The sequence below is a fragment of the Mustela erminea genome, chromosome 6 (genome assembly GCF_009829155.1).
Source record: "Mustela erminea isolate mMusErm1 chromosome 6, mMusErm1.Pri, whole genome shotgun sequence".
Lineage (NCBI taxonomy): Eukaryota > Metazoa > Chordata > Mammalia > Carnivora > Mustelidae > Mustela > Mustela erminea.
This window is the reverse complement of record NC_045619.1, coordinates 134,795,797-134,810,098: the sequence shown is the minus strand read 5'-3', so window position 1 is coordinate 134,810,098 and position 14,302 is coordinate 134,795,797. Positions and strand designations below refer to the sequence as shown.

At 50.7% G+C, this 14,302-nt stretch overlaps 1 protein-coding gene across 2 annotated transcripts in view; it reads right to left on the bottom strand.

Moving 5' to 3' along the window:
- Positions 1-14,302, bottom strand: part of MTPAP (mitochondrial poly(A) polymerase) — a 130,219-nt gene that overhangs the window by 14,491 nt on the left and 101,426 nt on the right. For both annotated transcript variants that reach the window (XR_004287201.1, XR_004287200.1), the window contains one exon: positions 53-167. The gene's annotated coding sequence lies outside the window, so the exon portion shown is untranslated. The remainder of the gene's footprint in view (positions 1-52; positions 168-14,302) is intronic.

Here is a 14,302-nt window from a genome sequence, read left to right as displayed (position 1 = left end):
TGTGGTCAGTTTGAGTATCTGTTGGGAGAGATGTTTAGACAGCAGTGCTCACCCACAAATCTCCGCAGCCTCCACTGTCCTCCAGCGGGCGAAGGTTCTATCCTCACTTCGGGAGCTGAGATGACACTGTTGCCCACGGGCTAGGTTAGCCCTTTTGGGTGCAACATCTGGAACAAATGCATAAATTACTGCTGGTCACTTTCAGATCAAAATAAATAGCCTGTATCCTACAGACCCAGAGAAAGGTGCTGTTTGTTTAGAGAGTGAGTTTTTTGCAGATTTTGTGAGGCCAAAGGATCTTGGAACCTTCAACATAAACAAATGAGGAAACTAAAATAAACCCTCATGGAGCAGAAGAGATAGGGACATTTTCTTCAGCATGAATCATGAGCTAATTATTGTTCCCAAAAATGTAAACCAAATTAATTCATGCTCAGTCAGCAGCTAGAGAACAGGAGGGAACCAGTACCTGCCTTGTGTTCCAGTGCGGAGCACTGTTTGCTGGAATACAGACTCTCTCAGGCTACTTCAGGTTACGGGAGCCTCTTCTGAGGCTCTCCATGAGTAATGAGATCAAGAGGGACCTCATGGGAACCCGAGTCTGGAAACCAGCAGGCACACAGACATCTGACGTGAGCCCAGGATTTCCGCAGCAGCAGGAACGGGGTTCTACATAAAAGAACCTCCAAGGCCGAGTGGGGCTCTGACAGTTAGGGCTGGTGCCCTGCCGGGACCGGTCACAGCGGGTATCCCGTTCCTATCCTGTAATCGAGCGCTAACAGGTCAGGATGTATGGTGGTAACAGAGTCAACCCAAGCGTCAGTAGTCTTCGAGAATCCAGGCCATGTGCTGCCCCCCTGAAGGGGTAGGGACTGGAAGGGCAGAGAGGTCCAACGGCTATGTCTCACCTTGTTACAACATCATAGCATGAAAAAGACCAACCCCAGTTTTGGATTAGCCGGTTTCAAGAAGACAAAAAAATAATAATGATAAAGAAACTATGACAGATGGCATTATTGGATCCTTTATTACAGGTATTTGCTGTTTCCTCCTTTTAGATTCAACCCCAGAAGGACCCGTCTTTGGGGACCCTTCCTCATGGGAGGACCCTACACATTGCTCATGGAAGTCGGGTTTCACCATGGGGGGCACCTTTTTCTGATGGAATTCACACGTTGTCTGAACAGATGTTTTAAGGGTCACTGCATGGTAGAGCCACTGCTTTGTTGCCTTTGTCACAGGACTAAGATACAGCCTTCTCGGTCAGCAGGATCACAGAACAAGGAATACAGAGTGAATGTCGATGCACTGCCAATATGCACACGAGCAAGAAGATGTCGTAAGGCACTAGGATTGAGGAGGTCTCTATTAGTGCAACACAGTTTAGCTTAAGCTGATGGATATAGACATCAGGACCAGAAATGCGGTGCTGATCTAGTAAAAACCCCAGGACACATAGCACGTTGCCCGAAACAAGTTGTTGCCTACACAAAGAAAAATGCACCAAACCAACGTGTGGTTTTAGTTAAGAGGTAGAGAAACAAAACATCCGTACCGTGAGTTGGCTTTTATTGCCTGCATTTGACAAGCAACTGCAAGACAGAGAGAAACTTCCCAAAGATTTCCATTTGAAGGCAGAATCAAGATATGGCCAGTCCAGCTGTCCCGAAGCTAGCCATCAGAACTGGGCTGGGGAGGGTGATGAGGTAAGAACTAGGTGAAAGCTGTTTCAGAAGTCATTCATCTCCAAATCCCTTGTTCACTCTCTGCCCCTGTGCCACTCCTTCCTCATTTCCCCGGAGAGGGTAAAACAGAAGGTCCCGGGGCTGAAAGATGTCCATCCCTGTTGTGGGTACAGGTACAATATGCGTCCTGAATGCTTCATGCAGACACATCTCGGCTCCTTTCTTCCATTCCGCCCGTGGAACACAGATGGCCAGACTCAGTCTGCAGCCAGGGGATGGAAAGACTCTCTATGGAGAATCTTACGAGCCCAAGAGGAAAGCTCCTAAGATACTGACACCAGGGGTCCCCCGACAAATGGTCCCTCTAGGTCACATCATAGTGTGAAAACCAACAAGTCCCCATCATGAACTTGGAGCTTCTAATCAGCCTTTCATTCCTCAACTCAAATTGTGCAGGCCAGGATGGACCCACAAACGCATGCACAATTAATACCATCTGACCAATAGGGAAGATTTTCATTCATGACATGAAAAATGGGTTTTTTGGAAGAAGACTCATTCAGAGCTCACAGAACAGATCTTGGAAATTCAAAATACAATTGCAGAAGCAACAATACCAAGCTAGATGGAAGTTAAATTTGACGAGTTATCCCAGAGAGTAATCACAATCACAAAAAGATGAAAAATAGAAAGTGAAATAATAAAACTAGAGGACTGACCCAGCTGGCTCAAGACTGATATAGAGCAGGATTTCCAGAAAACACTAGGGAAAAGTGATGATGGAAAACTGAATAGTGTTTCCAGAAAACACTATAGAAAATCAATGAAACAACTCAAGAACATTTTCAAAATGGAAGGGTATGTATGGCTAAATGGTGAGAGCCCACTGAGATTCCTACAAAAGCATGTCATGGGAAATTTCCAGTTCCAAGAACCACTGGAAGAACCTACAGGTTTCTGGAGAGGAAAAAAAAAAAAAAGGCCACACAAAGGATCAGGACTCATGGCTTTAGGATTTTGAGAATGATACTAGAAGCAAGAAGATATTCTACAGAAAAAAGCTATCCTATATTCTATAGCCGGCAAAAATATTGGGTATGAGGATAAAACAAAGATGTCCTACAACATGCAAATCTTCAAAAAAAGTCTCTCCTACACATCATTTCTCGGGAAACTGCCACAGAGAGCACTCCACTAAAATGAGAGAGTTAAACCAGGAAAGCAGCAGCATAGGATATGCCACTGGGGTCATCAGAACATCCCCACTGCCATCTTGTGAAACTTACCAAGGTCCGGTTGAACTTATTTGACTTATTCTGTCCATGTTCTGATGATGTTCCTTCCTCCTCCTCTGTGACCTACTGCTTGGACCAGCTGAGGCTCCCCATCTCCACACCTCTCACCCCTAGAAATGTGCTCTTTTGACGGACACCTGGGAGCTGGAGGCAGGCTATGGTGAGTTTAGATCCAGGAAATTCTGAGTGGCCTACCTGACTGATCGCAATACTTCTGGGACCCAGAACTTGTTCCATACCAGATGCTTTAAGGTATGAGCCCACATATCCCAGGTCTCGCCGTGGCCTTGCTCCCCTCCAACCTCTCCAGAGGGGGCTCATTCTGGAAATCCAAACTTGGGGAATCTAAACCCAGAGATTCCTGAATGTATCTCTCCTGGGAACCAAGGGGGCAGTTTTACTTTTTATTCCAGTTAAATCTGTGTTTGCTGTCAGAATTGAGCCATGATTCCTCTGGGGAACATATGTGAGTTGTAAATCTATAAAGAAAAGTAAAGAAATCATTAACGCCAAAGTTTGGAGAGGGATTAGCTGGGGGTAGGGGGAAGGGGCTCTCTCTGGAAAGAGGAGCCAGGAGGGTTTTGAAGATACCAACACAATCCTCCCGAGCCTTATGGGGGTTCATTTTATTCTTTTCTGATTGTACATATGTTTTATATTCTATTATGTATGATACATTTTGCAAAAAAAAAAAAATTTACTCTTCTAATTTAAAAAAGAGCCAAGTAGCAGTGAATGATGTAAACAAACAAATAACAAAATGCCGCAGCTCCGCAGAGGGAGGGAAGGATCTGTAGGATATGTTGTCGGGAAGGGCCAGGGCCAGGGCCAGGATGCCTACGATGGAGGCAGCGAGAGGCCACGCCCACAGGAGCACCTTTGTCTATAGACATGTAACATTTGGGAAGGACACCCTGGCAACAGTGTCCGCTGACCTGGAAACCACGGATTCCTCCCATTCTTCCCTGTCATGGTTTTGAATTTGGAAGCCCTTGAAGGTTTGACTCACTCAAAGAACTTTGTTGTTTATGAAGAGAGGTCTGACAGAACCAAACCAAATGTTACCGGAGAGAGGGAGGCAGACCCTGCTGGTAGCAGCGCAAATCAGCTGACCTCGACGAGAAATTTGGAAATATTTTATAACGTCAGACCAGCAACAACCCTCCTAGGAAAACTGCTTTCGTGTATGTTCAGGAAACATATACAGGAATGTTTAGAACAGCACTGAGTAAATAATGGACAAGGAAATTAAAGTGATAAAAGTAAATAATTGAAAGAAAGAAAGAAAGAAAGAGGGAGGGAGGGAGGAAAGAGAGAGGGAGAGAAGAAGGGAAAGAGGGTCAAGGCAGAAGATGGGAAGGAAGCAGGCTCGAAGTTCTCCAAGAGGAAACTGTATGGACAGACACTCGGACCGGTCCCTACAATAGACTATCATAAGGCTTAGAAATGGATCCGTATGGATAAAAATCACAAAATACAGAGAGCAAGTAAAAAAAAAAAGAAATATGCCACATGATACTGCTTACGTGATGTCCTACCTCTCTAGAGTGCCGTCAAGTGTGACACGGATGACAGCGACAGAGATGGACTCTGGACAGTGGTCACCTCGGGGAGGAGAGTGGGTAACAAACGGTGGGAACGGTGGAGAGGGGCTTGGCGGGCACAGGCTGTGCCGGACTTCGGAAGCCAGGCGGTGGGCATGTTACATTGACTGACACTAACTTCTTGACCGTCTGTTGTCCAGTCGGCCCCTTGAACAACATGAATTTGAACTACACGAGGGCACGTATACATGGATTTTTCCTGATGCATGTCATACAGCACTGTAAATGTATTTTCTCCTTACAATTTTCTTCAATTCTCTAGCCTACTTTATTGAGTACACAGTGTATCATACACATAATGTACAAAATACATGTTAATCAGCCGTTTATCAGTAAGGCTCCCAGCCAATGGTAAGCTTAACAGTTAAGTTCTGAGGGGGGAATCAAAATTTATGCTGGGGTTTTTGACCACACAGGGCATTGGCTCCCCTAACCTCTGCATTTTCAAGGGTCAACTGTACATCATTTGGGTACGTAAAAATTGCCACCCAAATCCCTGGAATACAGTCTCCCTGAGAGGATAATAAAGAGATTCACAGAAAAGAGAGATTCCAACAAGTCTGACCTTGTAGGCAACCTTCCCTTCACATTTCTGATCTCAAGGGGTATTTTTATTATGTTGTGTCTAGCCAGACGCGCTTGGACAGAAAAAAATTGTAGGAACAAAATGTCCTGGAGTTTTATGATTAATCATCACACGTTAGGCACTGTGAGGAATTTGACCACTGCATCCGGGCCGCTGGTTAGAGTAGGAGAAACTGAGGCCCAGAGAGGTAAGAGGCCTGCCCAAGGGAAGCCCGGCCCACATCTCCTGGCCCCTGACCAGGTGCTTTGTGCTGGACGCTGCATTCTTATCAGGGAAGGGGCAGTGACTTCCCAAGGAGGCGTGCAGTTCCTGGACCGAAACATCAGCCAGGCCCCAGTTTGGACGCCACGCCAGCGGGTCTCTGCCTGGCAAACCGTGAGAACAGGATTTCCTAGAGCGAACAAAGCCAACAGCCGAGCTTATGAATCAGACTTGAGTTCGGCTCTTCCCCCAGAGGACTGACGGGGTCAGTGGCCCTGGCTGGCCCACCCGTCCTCCACGGTGGAAGGCCCTAAGAGTCCCGGGAGAGGCGGGAAGAGTCGTGGGACACGAGCCCGGCCCCATCTCATCTCTGAGGCCTTCCCAGCACAGTGTGGGGCATGGCGCTCATGTGTGTGCCACGCGGGAGAGGCGGTGAGAAGCGGACAGCCCCGTCACGCCCGCTCCCACCACTTCCTGGTTGTTTAGACTCAGACGTTTTAGCTTCTCTAGTTCTCTAGTTACCAGAAAATTGAGGGTAATAATAGTACCCATTTCATACATTTGCTATAGAATTAGATATTGTGAAGTGTGTGTGTGTGTGTGTGTGTGTGTGCACGCGCGCACACACGCACGATCTAATATACAGTAAGTAGTCAATGGTTGGTACTATTATTATTATCCTTCTAGGAGAGAAAAATCACAAGTCTTCAGAACCTGAAACAAAGCTGTTCTGGGTCAGAGAAGAAGAAACATGGCCCTGCTACTTCTGCTACATGTTTCAAGTTTCAAGAAAACTAGCATTTCCCGGGTTTGCCAACTCGACACATGTGGATTTGTGCTTTCCCATCCCTCAGAGAGCCTTGACAGACACCAAAGGTGGACGGCTGACGACAAATTGTCCTCCCTTTACCCCCAGATATGTCACCTTATGGGGTTGGGGACACCATGAGCAGGTGTTTTCAACAGCCCTTAAACCATCAACATAACTGTCAGCGATGCAGGTGATCCCTTCTTACTGGGCCATGTGCCCAAGAAAGGCCAGCATTCCACGCCAGGCCCTGTGAGTGGTTCTGGGGGAGGCCACGGGTTCTCCTCAGGAAAAGGAACAACCTAAGACAAGCTCTGTAAAGAATCAAATCAGAATGGCCGGCCAGAAGTGAAGGAAGACTTTGGAAGGGGAAGGCATCATCAAAGCCTAGAGGGAAAGTAAGAGATGTCCTTGACGTTGAGAATATGGGTGGTAGGGTGTTCTACATCTGGTTCCAAGGTGCGTGGGGTGGGGAGGGGGTGGCAGGTGTCAGACACTGGTTGGGCGTCCTACCATTCAATTCAATTCTCTCAACATCTACCTGGAGACAGCGCGGGATCCCACAGGTCGAGGGCCCAGTCCCCCAAGAATGCTCCTCCCCCCACTTCAGATGATGCCAGCCGCAAGTCTAGATTGCCATCTGTGCTCTGACCGAATGGCTGAAAATGCGGGCTGGAAGGTCTCTACACCCCATCCTTCGTTTTTACAGAGGCTTCATTACATAGGCGTGACTGGAGACCGAGTCAATCTCCAGCCACTCCTCCTTCCCCGAGGGTCAAGTAGAACTTAAAATTCCAACCCTTTAATCACGCAGTTCGTTCTCCTGGTCCCAAAGTCACCTGGTTCACATAACGGAAGACACCTTTGTTGCTTAGGAGATGCCAAAGGTTTTAGGAGCTCTGTGCCAGAAAAGTTGATGAAGACCAATTATAATTGACCCTGAATAAGACAGGTTTGAGCTATATGGGCCTATTTATCTATGCAAGGGTTCTCAGTAACCCTTTCTTTTCTGTAGTTCACTTTATTGTAAGAATACAATATATTGTACATGAACCACACAAAGTATGTGTTAATGGACTGCTAATGTTATCGGAAAGGCCAACAGTAGGCTAGAAATAGTTAAGTTTGGGGGAAATCAAAGGTTATCTGCAGATTTTCAGCTCAGAGGTAGTCAGCACCCCAAGCCCTACATTGTTCAAGGGTCAACTGTATGTATTTTTCATGATAAATCACAATGCCACTGGTAGGATTGGGGTCCTCCGGCCACACGACCCTTCTGGGCCCTCTGTCTCCCCTTCCCCTTCTCCCTCACAAACAACTCCTCTCAGACTTCCTGAGCAACTGCACGCCAACTTCTCCTCTCTGAGGCTGGTGTCTTCCGGGCTCTGGATTTTCAGTCACCCTAACAGATGACATCTCTGCCCTCAGGTTGGGTTTCCTGAACCGGGGGCGTGTGGAATTAAACCGGGTCACCAGCTAGGTTTTCACGAGACCGGGCAGGGGATTCTGTCCAAGATGGTCTGCAAAGTAAAATCGTCGGTGCTTGACGGAAAGGAATGCCACGTGTGTACAAATCCTCCAATACCGTGGCCCTCCCTGCACATGTCACACTCTAGAAGGAAACGCTTTGCAACACGGGCTGGCTTTGCGGACCCACACACACTGAGCCTTCTAGCACTTCTGGAGCAATCTTGCAAATCTCCCCACCGCAGCTGGCCGCCTATTTGCTGCCCCGTGCACTGAGTCACTGCCTTACTGGATGCGGTTGGCTTTTCCTTCCCTGCTTCTGGCCCTGCCACTTCCCACCAGCTTCCCAGCCCCCTCAATTTCCTCCAGGCAGTGCCCACATACTGGAGCCCAAGCCTCACTCTTCTGCTGCCTGGGTGGGGAAGGCTTTTCCTCCTCTCTGTGATACTCCACCAGTGGGCCCAGCTTCTTCTCCTCTGTGTGCTATTCCACCAGCTGGGCCCTGCTGGGCCCATCCATCCATCCGTGGGCTCGCCGCCCCTGCTTTCAGGAGGACTCAGCCATGAGCCCGCAGCAGCTGGACAGGAGGCGAACTGAACACACACTGCACCCCCCCAACGGCTCACACCTCCATCTACTTTCCCCTTGTGTTTGTTCTGAGTCAAAGCTGTCCTGCCATGCTCCCTCACCCTTGAAGATAAGTATATTTTCCCCCAAGAGGCACCCCAGTCATGCATTTAGAAGAAAGTTTGGGGAAGCCGGCTTTACCAGGTCACTCGTGGACAGGTCTAAACCTCCACGTGGGCTGTGTTGAATCTGCAGCACGGGTGTGCATGCAGGGGAAGGGCCGTGTGGACCATGTGCTACACGCAGCCTTGAGGCTGGGAGGGTTCTCGAAGCCCTTGACAGTTGTGCTGCCACGTGGGGTCAGGACCAAGGGGAGGCATGCTCTCCCGGTGCCCAGAGGAGCTGTCCACAGTGCCCGGCGTCTCTGTGGCACTGGCCGCCTCCGACAAGTGAGCCGTATGCAGGCGTGCGCTGCAACCCGGGGGTTGAGCGGCTGGTCAGGGCACCACAGGACCCGCAGCACAACACACAACCATCTGTCCTAGAGGCCTGGGGCTCCGGGCAGGGCTGGCATCCTGCAAGATTCTGTTGGCCAGCATGGGTTAGCAGCAAGCCCCCTCTGCCATGTTTGGAGACAGAGAAATAGGGTTTATGTTCTTGGGGGGTAGAGAATACGCTTCTCGTTACATTACACGGAGGCAGATGAGTACAGGGGTCAGGCCGGGGTCTCCGTGGCTGAGGCTCCAGTACCAGCTTTCTCCACAAGGGCGGCGGCCTGATGCTTGCACTTGCCGAGAACTTGACCCGGCAAGACTCAGAGCCGGTCAGTGAGAGAATGGACCGGGCGAGTCCAGGCGGTCTCCCCCGTTTAGCTTTCCTCTTTTCTTCTCTTTTCATCTCTCCCCACCCTAACAGCCCCCACCGAGCGCCCACACCCACGCCTACCATTTCTGATCTCCCTCCCAGCCACCCAGACTGGCCCAGTTTGCCCCGAACCCCGTGCACTCCCGACCGGAGCCCCGACTGGGGGCTCCGTCGCCCCAGCCCCTGTCCGTGCCAGGGCGGCCCAGCAGGCAGACACCTCAGAGCCATCCCAGCCCGGCGTCTCTCCTTGCACGTTGAGGGACGCGTTCGCCATCTGCTTTCAATGAAATGTGGGTTTCGGGACATATTATGGAAACAGAAACGGAAAAACCATCGGGGTCCCTCCTGCAAAAACAATCATTATCCACTGCAACGGGCTCTTAGGAACTTCCGGGCGGAGAGCACATCACTATTAATGAAGAGGAATTCAGACAGGAATTCTGGCAGAGTCGGACTGATAGAGGGAAGAAATGGAATGTCTGCGCTCGCCCAGCAGTCAGGGGGGAGAGCACTGGGGCAGGGCGCAGGAACAGCACTCCGGGCCAAGGCGGTGCAACCTGACACCCGCTTCCAGCCCCTGCTTTCTCTCCAAAGAATGTGGGCTTGAGGAGCCACAGGGCTGGGGAAGGACACCCGCACTCAGGCGAGGGCCACAGCACCCTAGACAGGGGGCCCCAACGGGGGCAGGGAGTGCTGGCCATCAGAGCGGGCCTCAGGCCAGCGCTTCCAGAAGGAACTTCCCCTCCTTCTTTTAGCCCCAGTGCTGAGGAGCTGCCCTGTGTAAGCCACAAGCCTCAAGTCCGCCGTTGAGCAAGCGAGGCAAGGAAGCGTCCAGGACTGTGCCTGTCAGTGCGAGGCCCTCAGTAAGGACCAGGGAGGAAGGAAGGACAGAGCGACGGGGTCTGGACAACGTCTTCTGTCTTTTCTCCTACGGTGAGAAGAGCCAGCACCGCCCTTTCCAGTGAGCAGAGCTGATGAGCCCATCCTATGTGATGGTGTGCGTGCTCGCGTGGGCACACGTGTGTGTGTGTTGAAACCCCACCTTCCCTCCCCGCTCACTGATGCCTCAAAATTCCACACTTAATTCTACACTTAAAAGACCGATTATCTTCCTGCCTCTTAAGAGAGCATTATCTTGGAGAGAATAGCACTTCAGGCTTGATCAGTAATTGGCATCATAGGGGAAATTAGTTCATCACACTCTCCTCATGAGAAGGTCTTAATGGGAGGAAAAGGGGGAGGAAATGAGAATGCTGAGGACGGAAACAGGAGCCGAGCACACGAAGAAAATGGTTCCAGAAAGAGATCTACTGGGCTGCTGCAGGTGTGCTGGAAGCGGCGGGTCCCGACCCCCCTGCCATCGGGGGAGAGGGGATGAGGGCCCTCCCACGGACCACACGTTCCACGACAGTGTTTCTCAGGGAAAAGACTCTGTCTGCTGTAAGGGAGATGGTTTCTTAGAGCTGAGTTCCCAGCAGCCGGTGGGCTTTGGCCCCAACCCCACTCGAAATACCATCCTGTGCTTTCCACCAGTCAGCCACAAGCCTCAAGTCCGCCGTTGAGCAAGCGAGGAAAGGAAGTGTCCAGGACCGTGCCTGTCAGTGCGAGGCCCTCAGTAAGGACCTCAGTAAGTTCCATGTGTCTGACACGTGACTACTCTGAAAATGCTGGGACCTAACTTCTCATGGGTCTTCATGGTCATTGTCACGTGTTGGTAAAAACAAGCAAGTGGGGGCACGGCCATAAGTCTGAGAACCCCAGACCCTGGCCTCAGGTTCCTGAGCAACAATGATGGGTGCCCTGCACACCTAGACATGCCCATGTGCACACACGCACACGTGCTGCTACGCACACCCATTCAGACTTCTATCACATCTCAAAGCCCAGCGCCCCACGAGAAGCCCCATTCAGCTGCCCGGGAATGAGCACCAGGATCCGACCCTGTAGCAAGAGGGACTATTGTCTGAGACCATGTGTCTTACGGGAGAGATGGCCCTCAGAATCCTCAAGGTCAGCCACGGCACATACTGCCTTGGTGTGAGTGTACAGTCAGCTTAAACATTACATGACAATAAAGGTCTCCTTGATTTTTTTCCCAGGCCGAGAGAAGGTACTGACGGCTATGACTGTGTCACTCTTCCTCTCCACAGTGGAGGGACAAGAACTTCTTGTCCTCCTGGTGGGCGGGCTATTTACCCGCGCTCAGGACAGCTCACCAAGTTGCGGAGTGGTAAGCTTAAGTAAACCAGAGCTGGGAGGCGCCCAGCAGCCTCTTTCCTGCACTCAGAGCCGCTATGCAAATCCCGTGGCAGGAGGGCCAAGGCTCCTGCTGGGGTTCCGGGAATCTGCCTTGCCCCACGCAGGTCCTGCGCCTACCCAGTGGAGGCCAGAGATACTGCAAACCAAACAGTGGGTTCAAACGGGTCAGCAGCTCAGAGCATCAAAACCCCACTGGATTCGTTATACCCAGTTGACGAAGAAGTTACTCCTCCCACATTGCTCATTTTTCAGTCTATACCACTGACTACTGGCTTTGGAATTTACTGTTATTTTGTGGCTTATATACTGGACCTGTAAGCAGGGGCTGTTCTTTCTGATTTTGAAGATACATTCCCATATCGCTCATTGAAAATGCTGGGCGCTCAAGAGGCCATCTGGACATGATAATGTTGGGTGGACTGTGTGATTTGTCCAAGACTACACGGGGAATTTTAAGAATTTAAAAAGACCAGATTATCTCTTTGCTAGAAGCTCCTTCTTACCTTTGGAGATACACTTAAGTAATTCAGACCCCTGAACACCGTCCAGTAATTCTGGGTCAACCAGAATGAAGTGTCAGCCAGAGCTAATTCATCCTAGCTCCTAGCATCCATGCCGCGCTCTGGACTGGATTGGTTACTAATGTGGTTTGAACACATTTAGTCTGTTTTGGTTCCGTGAGCTGGCCATCCATTCGTGACCACAAATTAGGACCCCAGGAGAAGGGAAGTAACATTATGTCCAATCATATGAATTATCTAAGACTTAGCTAGGGATGACCCTGTGCCAAACATTGTTCTAAGTCCCTTGCATATGTTAGCTCATTTAATTCCTGAAACGACTGCATGAGGTAAATTCTATTATTATCTCTCCATTGTGCAGATACGGAAACGAGAAGAGAGGTAAGTCATTTTCCCCGAGTCACCCCTGGTTAACTGGACCACATACAGACCTGGTCCCTGTCTCCTCTTCTCCACTGGGAATGGCCAGCCATGATCATTAATTAACTGGACAATTAGCAGAGCGGACTTGCCAGTGGCTGAATGGGTGCTGCCACCATGAGGGGAATCAGTGGGACAGCCAGGCACCGAGGAGAGGGAAGGAGAGCGGAGCCGGGGTCCAGGTCTCCGCTCCAGGAGCAAGCCGTGGAGCCGCCGAGCCTCCGTCCGTCTTCCGCCCTGCCGTGTGTGGCCTGCTGGGCAACGTGCCAGGTCCAGGATCAGAGCAGGCCTCACGTGCAGACGGCAGAGTGCGAGCGGGCGCATGGGGCCCAGGCTCAGAGTCCAAGGGCCAAAGTGAAAGGAAAAGCCAGTTGGGCTGTCTGGCTGGGTCATCTCCCAAGAAGATTTGATGGGACAGAGGAATGCAGGTTTGAGTCAGCCAGCTGGAAATGAGGACTCCAGGGGAGAGGCGGCAACTGGGAGAGGTGGGGACAGACACAGCGCAGTTCTAGAACCCACCAGACAGAGCCGCTTCTCCTGGGAAACCTGCAGGCTGCTGAGTCTCTGGGGCAAAAATGGGGGAATGTTCTATTCCTCCTCTCATTCCTGGCTTGGCAGGGTGTGGTACCGAAGCGAGGATATGTTCTCATTACTAGTATGATCTAGGAGGACATGACCAGAACAGGAATCCCAGCACACCACACACACACACACACACACACACACACACACACACACACACACACTGGGGTTCAAAGAAGCATGGTTGTATAGTGACAGGAAGAAAACCTTTGAAGCCACTTAAATCCAGGCTCAGACTTCAGTTCTGTTGTGACCTTGGACAAATTAGTAACTTTCCTGTAAGCCTCAGTCTCCTGGCTATAAAATGGGAATAATAACAAAACACATACTTCACCGGGCTAATGTACTCGTTAAACGCTGGGACAGGTGCAGGTGCAGGGCGGTTCACACGTACTCACTGGGCAACGGCTGAGCTCTCTTCCTGCTATTATGATCAGTGTCCAGAGCAGTTACTGACCGGAAGTGGCCAGGAGGGGACAGGACAAAGCTGTCACTCTATTTGTGGAGTTCTATTTTCTCCCGCTACTTCCAACTACGTGGGCGTAAGCCCTTCCAAAGGATCACCCCTTCTCCCTTCCCCCTCACAACCCGAGCCGGTAGCAGGTGCTTACAGAACCACAGCGTGGCCAGGGCGGGAGAAAGCCATGGTCAGCTTTCCTGCTGTCTCTCATCTCAGGTCCCACCTCAGCCGAGGAGCCATAGTGGGTCCCTTGGCCCAAATGGTCTTAAGAGAGTCATGCCATCTTTGATTTCTAAGGTGATTTTCTTAACCCCAGCGGGCTGATGAAGAGTCAAGCTCCAAGAGGCAAGGATGCCGGACCACAGCTGTCTCCCCGCCCCAGCTGGCCCCAGGAATGCCCCATGCACCACTGGGTGGTGGTCCAGTCCCTGAGCAAGAAAAGACATAAGCTTCCAGCTTTTAAACCATGAGGTCCATATCTGTGTTTCTGTGTTTGGACAAAGCTCTCATCATCTTGAATAGGTGTCCTACCTCCACGTGAATGCCAGGATGTGAGTGGCACATCCCCCCACCCCCACTGACACCTGGAACTTGCGTGGAAAACCTGCCTTACCCCGATGCAGTAGCCTCCTACCGGAAGGGCTTTCCACCCATCCAGGAACAGTGCTGGTTCCTGGGAGGCCTGGGCACTGGGCCCACGGCTCCCACCACCCCCTGCCCAACCAGACATGAATGACTTCAGGATACAGCCATTAACAAAGGAAAATATGAAAGGAGCCTGATTTTCCCAGATGCCTCAGAGGGGAAAGGAAGCTGGAGTCGGTGAATCATACAATGGCATCAAAACAATTCAAGGAACTGTCCAAAGGAAGTGACCAGAATAGCCTGGCAGATCTCTGCAGGCTGGGGAAGCAGGGAAAATGGAAGCGAGTATCTCTGCTCCACAAGGAGAGGGCCATTCGAGCAAGGAAAGAGTGTGTCCC